We start from the raw sequence: 10285 nt of genomic DNA, 5'->3' as shown, positions 1-10285 counted from the left end.
TACTCTTTATGAAGGAAAAAATTTGACCTGGAGAGAAAATACCCTAATAACATTCTTTTTTGCACTTATTCGCACAGAACAAGCGCACATGTAATTTCACAGGACAAATAGCTCTGTTAAACCCTTTGCGTTTCTGCAGTTTCTGTTCTGTAATGGCTGTCTGGATTGATACTGCACCATGTGTGTTGTAATACAAATGCATAGATGAAAATGGGCCCATATAATTTCCCTTTACATTTCACACTATACTGCAATGCATAGATGTGAACCAGTGTAAGGTTCTGGCACTCTCAGTGCCTCCTATCACATCATTTCCGGGTGCTTTCCATCTACCTAGATAGATGAAGCACATATAGGTGTGTTTCCCTTTAAGAGTGCTGACATCATCATGAGGCGCCGGACTGAACAGCTATTTAAATCAGCAGCTTTCACTCACATGTGTTCGTTCAACCTGCTTTGTGCCTTGATGCTAACCTGTCTTGAAGCTCTCATGCTTGCAAGCATACCTCGCTGTCGGAACCACGCTGCGCTGATCCCTGTATCCCGCTACCGGATCATCCGCTCTTGTCGAACCTCTCCTCTGCTACATTGCTACTAGTGATAAGTACCCCACAGGGGAAACCTCAATAACCTTCATACTAAAGCTTACACTGTCTAGCTCTGCATACTAAGGACTGTTACTACATCTGCACTATCTAGATTGCTAGCTCTTGAGCCTACTATCATCTGCTCTTGCACTGGGTTAGTCTCTCCTGTATGTCATCTGCTATCCTATCATCTGCTACCATACATGATTGCTAACCTATCTGCATCCCACCTGTTACTATCTTATTCTCAAGAACATTCCTCTCAAGTGTCTGTCACCTATCGTTTCTACTCAACCTTTCTCTTCAGCCTATCACCTCTATACTACTATATACATAGATCACTCCAGGAACTTCTTATTGAGTGTGTATATTTGTATGCTGAATTGAGATCATCCACACATGATGAGTCTGGGGAGTTGGGATTGGTGTCTCAGCGTTTCTCTACATGACTACTGAAGTGGAATATTTCTGCAGCTGTAAATCCACATCATACATAAAACGCAGGAGCGTTACAGATTGAACGAACCAGATAAAATGGATTCAGCAGAAATGACCACTCAGGTGACACAGTTAACACAACAAGTAACTGCGTTAATACACGCACTTACTGTATTAAAAGAAGACAATCAGGCTCTGACGCAGCAGGTGGCCAGACTGACACAGCCTACTGCTGCTCAACCCCCAGAACCTCTTGTCCTTCTACCAGACAGGTTTGATGGTTCCCGTTCCTCTTTTCTTTTTTTTTCGTATGGATTGTGAGCTCCTATTTATCCTTAAGCCTAGGACCTATCATAATGACTTTATTAAAGTGCATGCTGCCATTAATTTGCTTTCTGGCAAAATGAAAACGTGGGCATACGAGAAACTGCAAGGAAAAAGTCCGATCCTAGACAATTGGGAATCATTTGCAATTGCGATGCACTCCCAGTGTCTCCCCTCCCAAAAATCTACTCCTAAACCTGCTCCAGGTAACCGCAGACCCCGGCTACCTAGGGAAAAAAGGAAACCAAATGAATATGGTGATCCTGCCTGGTCATGGTCCAAGCCTGCCTTAAACAGTCAGCCTTGTCACTCTGACACATCTCATTTGAACCCTGATCCTACAGGGATGGATGAGGAGCCTATGGAGATTGGTGCCGTACATGCTAAGTTGTCCTTACTAGTGTTGAGCGAACACGGACTGTATTATTCGTGTTCGTACCGAATAATTGGATTTTTTTTACCCGAACACGGACACGGACACTTTACTGTATGTTCGGGTAAAAATCCGTGTTCGGTCGTTTTATTTCCGGGTTTTGCATGCTTTGGCGCTCTTTTCATGGCGGGCTTTCAACAGCCAATCAACAATCGTTTAACTGGTGTGCCTTAAGCCATCCCAGCCATGCCTGCAAATGTCTTAGTAGCTGTGATTGGCCGTCTGAAGCATGTGACCAAGTCTTTATAAGTTCGAGGCAGCCGCCGCAGCAGCGTCATTCTGCTGCTTAGCTAAGGGACAGAGCACACATCAATGTCAATGTGCTGGCTGCTGATTAGGGAAAGATAGGCAGGAAAAAACCATTTGTGTCCGGATAGAATTGAGGGACAGGTCGGAGTGTTTAGGCAGGGCGAGTTGTAGGCATTTTAGGGATAGAGTCTGCTGAATTATAGGGTCAGTGTCTTCTACAAACTACAATCGATATTGCTGTGTGGGGGGTGGGGTGAATCTGCACTCAATCCTGATCTACGATCTCTTCTCAATCCTGTTAGGGACAGAGTCTGCTGAATTTTAGGGAAACTGTGTTCTACAAACTACAATCGATATTGCTGTGTGGTGTGGGATTGGAGATAGGCAGGTGTCAGTGATCCACATCCATTTTTCTGTGTGTGAGCTGCAGTGAACACAATCTTTTTGGGCTGCAGTGAACACAATCTTTTTGGGCTGCAGTGAACACAATCTTTTTGGGCTGCAGTGAACACAATCTTTTTGGGCTGCAGTGAACACAATCTTTTTGGGGTGCAGTGAACAAAATCTTTTTGGGGTGCAGTGAACACAATCCTTTTTGGTGTGCAGTGAACACAATCTTTGTGGGGTGCAGTGAACAAAATCCTTTGTGGGGTGCAGTGAACACAATCTTTTTGGGGTGCAGTGAACAAAATCCTTTTTGGGGTGCAGTGAACAACATCCTTTTTGGGGTGCAGTGAACACAATCTTTTTGGGGTGCAGTGAACAAAATCCTTTGTGGGGTGCAGTGAACACAATCTTTTTGGGGTGCAGTGAACACAATCTTTTTGGGGTGGAGTGAACAACATCCTTTTTGGGGTGCAGTGAACAAAATCCTTTTTGGGGTGCAGTGAACAAAATCATTTTTGGGGTGCAGTGAACACAATCTTTTTGGGGTGCAGTGAACACAATCTTTGTGGGGTGCAGTGAACACAATCTTTTTGGGGTGGAGTGAACAACATCCTTTTTGGGGTGCAGTGAACAACATCCTTTTTGGGGTGCAGTGAACACAATCTTTTTGGGGTGCAGTGAACACAATCTTTGTGGGGTACAGTGAACAGAATCTTTGTGGGGTGCAGTGAACACAATCTTTGGGGGGTACAGTGAACACAATCTTTTTGGGGTGCAGTGAACACAATCTTTGTGGGGTGCAGTGAACACAATCTTTTTGGGGTGGAGTGAACAAAATCATTTTTGGGGTGCAGTGAACAACATCCTTTTTGGGGTGCAGTGATCAAAATCCTTTTTGGGGTGCAGTGAACACAATCTTTTTGGGGTGCAGTGAACAAAATCCTTTGTGGGGTGCAGTGAACAGAATCTTTGTGGGGTGCAGTGAACACAATCTTTGGGGGGGTACAGTGAACACAATCTTTTTGGGGTGCAGTGAACACAATCTTTGTGTGGTACAGTGAACAGAATCTTTGTGGGGTGCAGTGAACACAATCTTTGGGGGGTACAGTGAACACAATCTTTTTGGGGTGCAGTGAACACAATCTTTGGGGGGTACAGTGAACACAATCTTTTTGGGGTGCAGTGAACACAATCTTTGTGGGGTGCAGTGAACACAATCTTTGGGGGGGTACAGTGAACACAATCTTTTTGGGGTGCAGTGAACAACATCCTTTTAGGGTGCAGTGAACACAATCTTTGTGGGGTGCAGTGAACAACATCCTTTTAGGGTGCAGTGAACACAATCTTTGTGGGGTACAGTGAACAGAATCTTTGTGGGGTGCAGTGAACACAATCTTTGGGGGGTACAGTGAACACAATCTTTGTGAGGTGCAGTGAACACAATCTTTGTGGGGTGCAGTGAACACAATCATTGTGGGGTGCAGTGAACTCAATCTTTGTGGGGTACAGTGAACACAATCTCATACTTCTGAAGATTTGAGGGTGCTGCCTGTTCCATACTCCCCCTACTCCTCATCTAGCCTTTTAGGGGTACAAACAATAGTAATTGGGGCCTAGTGTGGTTGTGTACGTGTGATATACATACACTTTTTTTGGATCATATTTTCTATTCCGCTATTTAATCAAAATTTTTGGGGATCAGTTAAATTGGGGGATAGTCTGTGTTGGTACGTGTGAGAGAGATCCACCTTTCCAAGTTGTTGGGGTTCATCTCATACTTCTGAAGGTTTGAGGGTGCTGCCTGTTCCATACTCCCCCTACTCCTAGCCTTTTAGGGGTACAAACAATAGTAATTGGGGCCTAGTGTGGTTGTGTACGTGTGATATACATACACTTTTTTTGGATCATATTTTCTATTCCGCTATTTAATCAAAAACCTTTGGGGATCAGTTAAATTGGGGGATAGTCTGTGTTGGTACGTGTGAGAGAGATCCACCTTTCCAAGTTGTTGGGGTTCATCTCATACTTCTGAAGGTTTGAGGGTGCTGCCTGTTCCATACCCCCCCTACTCCTCATCTAGCCTTTTAGGGGTACAAACAATAGTAATTGGGGCCTAGTGTGGTTGTGTACGTGTGATATACATACACTTTTTTTGGATCATATTTTCTATTCCGCTATTTAATCAAAAACCTTTGGGGATCAGTTAAATTGGGGGATAGTCTGTGTTGGTACGTGTGAGAGAGATCCACCTTTCCAAGTTGTTGGGGTTCATCTCATACTTCTGAAGGTTTGAGGGTGCTGCCTGTTCCATACTCCCCCTACTCCTCATCTAGCCTTTTAGGGGTACAAACAATAGTAATTGGGGCCCAGTGTGGTTGTGTACGTGTGATATACATACACTTTTTTTGGATCATATTTTCTATTCCGCTATTTAATCAAAAACCTTTGGGGATCAGTTAAATTGGGGGATAGTCTGTGTTGGTACGTGTGAGAGAGATCCACCTTTCCAAGTTGTTGGGGTTCATCTCATACTTCTGAAGGTTTGAGGGTGCTGCCTGTTCCATACTCCCCCTACTCCTCATCTAGCCTTTTAGGGGTACAAACAATAGTAATTGGGGCCCAGTGTGGTTGTGTACGTGTGATATACATACACTTTTTTTGGATCATATTTTCTATTCCGCTATTTAATCAAAAACCTTTGGGGATCAGTTAAATTGGGGGATAGTCTGTGTTGGTACGTGTGAGAGAGATCCACCTTTCCAAGTTGTTGGGGTTCATCTCATACTTCTGAAGGTTTGAGGGTGCTGCCTGTTCCATACCCCCCCTACTCCTCATCTAGCCTTTTAGGGGTACAAACAATAGTAATTGGGGCCTAGTGTGGTTGTGTACGTGTGATATACATACACTTTTTTTGGATCATATTTTCTATTCCGCTATTTAATCAAAAACCTTTGGGGATCAGTTAAATTGGGGGATAGTCTGTGTTGGTATGTGTGAGAGAGATCCACCTTTCCAAGTTGTTGGGGTTCATCTCATACTTCTGAAGGTTTGAGGGTGCTGCCTGTTCCATACCCCCCCTACTCCTCATCTAGCCTTTTAGGGGTACAAACAATAGTAATTGGGGCCTAGTGTGGTTGTGTACGTGTGATATACATACACTTTTTTTGGATCATATTTTCTATTCCGCTATTTAATCAAAAACCTTTGGGGATCAGTTAAATTGGGGGATAGTCTGTGTTGGTACGTGTGAGAGAGATCCACCTTTCCAAGTTTTTGGGGTTCACCTCATACTTCTGAAGATTTGAGGGTGCTGCCTGTTCCATACCCCCCCTACTCCTCATCTAGCCTTTTAGGGGTACAAACAATAGTAATTGGGGCCTAGTGTGGTTGTGTACGTGTGATATACATACACTTTTTTTGGATCATATTTTCTATTCCGCTATTTAATCAAAAACCTTTGGGGATCAGTTAAATTGGGGGATAGTCTGTGTTGGTACGTGTGAGAGAGATCCACCTTTCCAAGTTGTTGGGGTTCATCTCATACTTCTGAAGGTTTGAGGGTGCTGCCTGTTCCATACCCCCCCCTACTCCTCATCTAGCCTTTTAGGGGTACAAACAATAGTAATTGGGGCCTAGTGTGGTTGTGTACGTGTGATATACATACACTTTTTTTGGATCATATTTTCTATTCCGCTATTTAATCAAAAACCTTTGGGGATCAGTTAAATTGGGGGATAGTCTGTGTTGGTACGTGTGAGAGAGATCCACCTTTCCAAGTTGTTGGGGTTCATCTCATACTTCTGAAGGTTTGAGGGTGCTGCCTGTTCCATACTCCCCCTACTCCTCATCTAGCCTTTTAGGGGTACAAACAATAGTAATTGGGGCCTAGTGTGGTTGTGTACGTGTGATATACATACACTTTTTTTGGATCATATTTTCTATTCCGCTATTTAATCAAAAACCTTTGGGGATCAGTTAAATTGGGGGATAGTCTGTGTTGGTACGTGTGAGAGAGATCCACCTTTCCAAGTTGTTGGGGTTCATCTCATACTTCTGAAGGTTTGAGGGTGCTGCCTGTTCCATACTCCCCCTACTCCTAGCCTTTTAGGGGTACAAACAATAGTAATTGGGGCCTAGTGTGGTTGTGTACGTGTGATATACATACACTTTTTTTGGATCATATTTTCTATTCCGCTATTTAATCAAAAACCTTTGGGGATCAGTTAAATTGGGGGATAGTCTGTGTTGGTACGTGTGAGAGAGATCCACCTTTCCAAGTTGTTGGGGTTCATCTCATACTTCTGAAGGTTTGAGGGTGCTGCCTGTTCCATACCCCCCCTACTCCTCATCTAGCCTTTTAGGGGTACAAACAATAGTAATTGGGGCCTAGTGTGGTTGTGTACGTGTGATATACATACACTTTTTTTGGATCATATTTTCTATTCCGCTATTTAATCAAAAACCTTTGGGGATCAGTTAAATTGGGGGATAGTCTGTGTTGGTACGTGTGAGAGAGATCCACCTTTCCAAGTTGTTGGGGTTCATCTCATACTTCTGAAGGTTTGAGGGTGCTGCCTGTTCCATACTCCCCCTACTCCTCATCTAGCCTTTTAGGGGTACAAACAATAGTAATTGGGGCCCAGTGTGGTTGTGTACGTGTGATATACATACACTTTTTTTGGATCATATTTTCTATTCCGCTATTTAATCAAAAACCTTTGGGGATCAGTTAAATTGGGGGATAGTCTGTGTTGGTACGTGTGAGAGAGATCCACCTTTCCAAGTTGTTGGGGTTCATCTCATACTTCTGAAGGTTTGAGGGTGCTGCCTGTTCCATACTCCCCCTACTCCTAGCCTTTTAGGGGTACAAACAATAGTAATTGGGGCCTAGTGTGGTTGTGTACGTGTGATATACATACACTTTTTTTGGATCATATTTTCTATTCCGCTATTTAATCAAAAACCTTTGGGGATCAGTTAAATTGGGGGATAGTCTGTGTTGGTACGTGTGAGAGAGATCCACCTTTCCAAGTTTTTGGGGTTCATCTCATACTTCTGAAGGTTTGAGGGTGCTGCCTGTTCCATACCCCCCCTACTCCTCATCTAGCCTTTTAGGGGTACAAACAATAGTAATTGGGGCCTAGTGTGGTTGTGTACGTGTGATATACATACACTTTTTTTGGATCATATTTTCTATTCCGCTATTTAATCAAAAACCTTTGGGGATCAGTTAAATTGGGGGATAGTCTGTGTTGGTACGTGTGAGAGAGATCCACCTTTCCAAGTTGTTGGGGTTCATCTCATACTTCTGAAGGTTTGAGGGTGCTGCCTGTTCCATACTCCCCCTACTCCTCATCTAGCCTTTTAGGGGTACAAACAATAGTAATTGGGGCCTAGTGTGGTTGTGTACGTGTGATATACATACACTTTTTTTGGATCATATTTTCTATTCCGCTATTTAATCAAAAACCTTTGGGGATCAGTTAAATTGGGGGATAGTCTGTGTTGGTACGTGTGAGAGAGATCCACCTTTCCAAGTTGTTGGGGTTCATCTCATACTTCTGAAGGTTTGAGGGTGCTGCCTGTTCCATACTCCCCCTACTCCTAGCCTTTTAGGGGTACAAACAATAGTAATTGGGGCCTAGTGTGGTTGTGTACGTGTGATATACATACACTTTTTTTGGATCATATTTTCTATTCCGCTATTTAATCAAAAACCTTTGGGGATCAGTTAAATTGGGGGATAGTCTGTGTTGGTACGTGTGAGAGAGATCCACCTTTCCAAGTTGTTGGGGTTCATCTCATACTTCTGAAGGTTTGAGGGTGCTGCCTGTTCCATACCCCCCCTACTCCTCATCTAGCCTTTTAGGGGTACAAACAATAGTAATTGGGGCCTAGTGTGGTTGTGTACGTGTGATATACATACACTTTTTTTGGATCATATTTTCTATTCCGCTATTTAATCAAAAACCTTTGGGGATCAGTTAAATTGGGGGATAGTCTGTGTTGGTACGTGTGAGAGAGATCCACCTTTCCAAGTTGTTGGGGTTCATCTCATACTTCTGAAGGTTTGAGGGTGCTGCCTGTTCCATACTCCCCCTACTCCTCATCTAGCCTTTTAGGGGTACAAACAATAGTAATTGGGGCCCAGTGTGGTTGTGTACGTGTGATATACATACACTTTTTTTGGATCATATTTTCTATTCCGCTATTTAATCAAAAACCTTTGGGGATCAGTTAAATTGGGGGATAGTCTGTGTTGGTACGTGTGAGAGAGATCCACCTTTCCAAGTTGTTGGGGTTCATCTCATACTTCTGAAGGTTTGAGGGTGCTGCCTGTTCCATACTCCCCCTACTCCTCATCTAGCCTTTTAGGGGTACAAACAATAGTAATTGGGGCCTAGTGTGGTTGTGTACGTGTGATATACATACACTTTTTTTGGATCATATTTTCTATTCCGCTATTTAATCAAAAACCTTTGGGGATCAGTTAAATTGGGGGATAGTCTGTGTTGGTACGTGTGAGAGAGATCCACCTTTCCAAGTTTTTGGGGTTCATCTCATACTTCTGAAGATTTGAGGGTGCTGCCTGTTCCATACTCCTCCTCCTACTGCTCAACCATCCTTTTAGGGGTACAAACAATAGTAGTTGGGGCCTAGTGTGGTGGTGTACGTGCGAGATACATACACTTTCTTTTTGATCATATTTTCTATTCCGCTATTCAATTAAAACCTTTGGGGATCAATTCAATTGCGAGATAGTCTGTGTCGGTACGTGTGAGATCCACCTTTCCAAGTTGTTGGGGTTCATCTCATACTTCTGAAGATTTGAGGGTGCTGCCTGTTCCATACTCCTGCTCCTACTGCTCAACCATCCTTTTAGGGGTACAAACAATAGTAATTGGGGCCTAGTGTGGTTGTGTACGTGCGAGATACATACACTTTTTTTAATCATATTTCCTATTCCGCTATTCAATAAAAACCTTTGAGGATCAATTGAATTGCGGGATAGTCTGTGTCGGTACGTGTGAGATCCACCTTTCCAAGTTTTTGGGGTTCATCTCATACTTCTGAAGATTTGAGGGTGCTGCCTGTTCCATACTCCTCCTCCTACTCCTCATCCATCCTTTTAGGGGTACAAACAATAGTAATTGGGGCCTAGTGTGGTTGTGTACGTGCGAGATACATACACTTTTTTTGATCATATTTCCTATTCCGCTATTCAATAAAAACCTTTGAGGATCAATTGAATTGCGGGATAGTCTGTGTCGGTACGTGTGAGATCCACCTTTCCAAGTTTTTGGGGTTCATCTCATACTTCTGAAGATTTGAGGGTGCTGTCTGTTCCATACTCCTCCTACTCCTCATCCATCCTTTTAGGGGTAGAAACAATAGTAATTGGGGCCTAGTGTGGTTTTGTACGTGCGAGATACATACACTTTTTTGGATCATATTTCCTATTCCGCTATTCAATAAAAACCTTTCTAGGGCAAGATCTTAAATTACAGAAATATGAGGAGACCGTCAAATAAGGGCCGTGGCCTGGGTCGTGGTGCTGCTGGTAGAGCTCCTGTTGCAAGGAGAGGACGTGGTCGATCTGTGCCAGCTACACGCACAAGTGAAACACCTTCCTCAAGTGTGAGTAGGCGACAGAACCTGCATCAGTATTTGGTAGGGCATCAAACGCCCCTAGAAGTGATGAGGCCAGAACAAGTTGAGGCGATAGTAGATTGGTTTGCTGCTGACAGTGCCTCCAGTTCCTTCACATTGTCTCCCACCCAGTCTACTGCAGAAAGGTCAGAGTTGGCACCTGCAGCCAATGTCCAACCGTCTTTCACCTCACCCCCTTGCAAATCAGGCCAGCAGT

This window comes from Pelophylax lessonae, assembly GCF_965119305.1.
Source record: "Pelophylax lessonae genome assembly, chromosome: 2".
Lineage (NCBI taxonomy): Eukaryota > Metazoa > Chordata > Amphibia > Anura > Ranidae > Pelophylax > Pelophylax lessonae.
Note: the sequence above shows the minus strand (reverse complement) of the source record.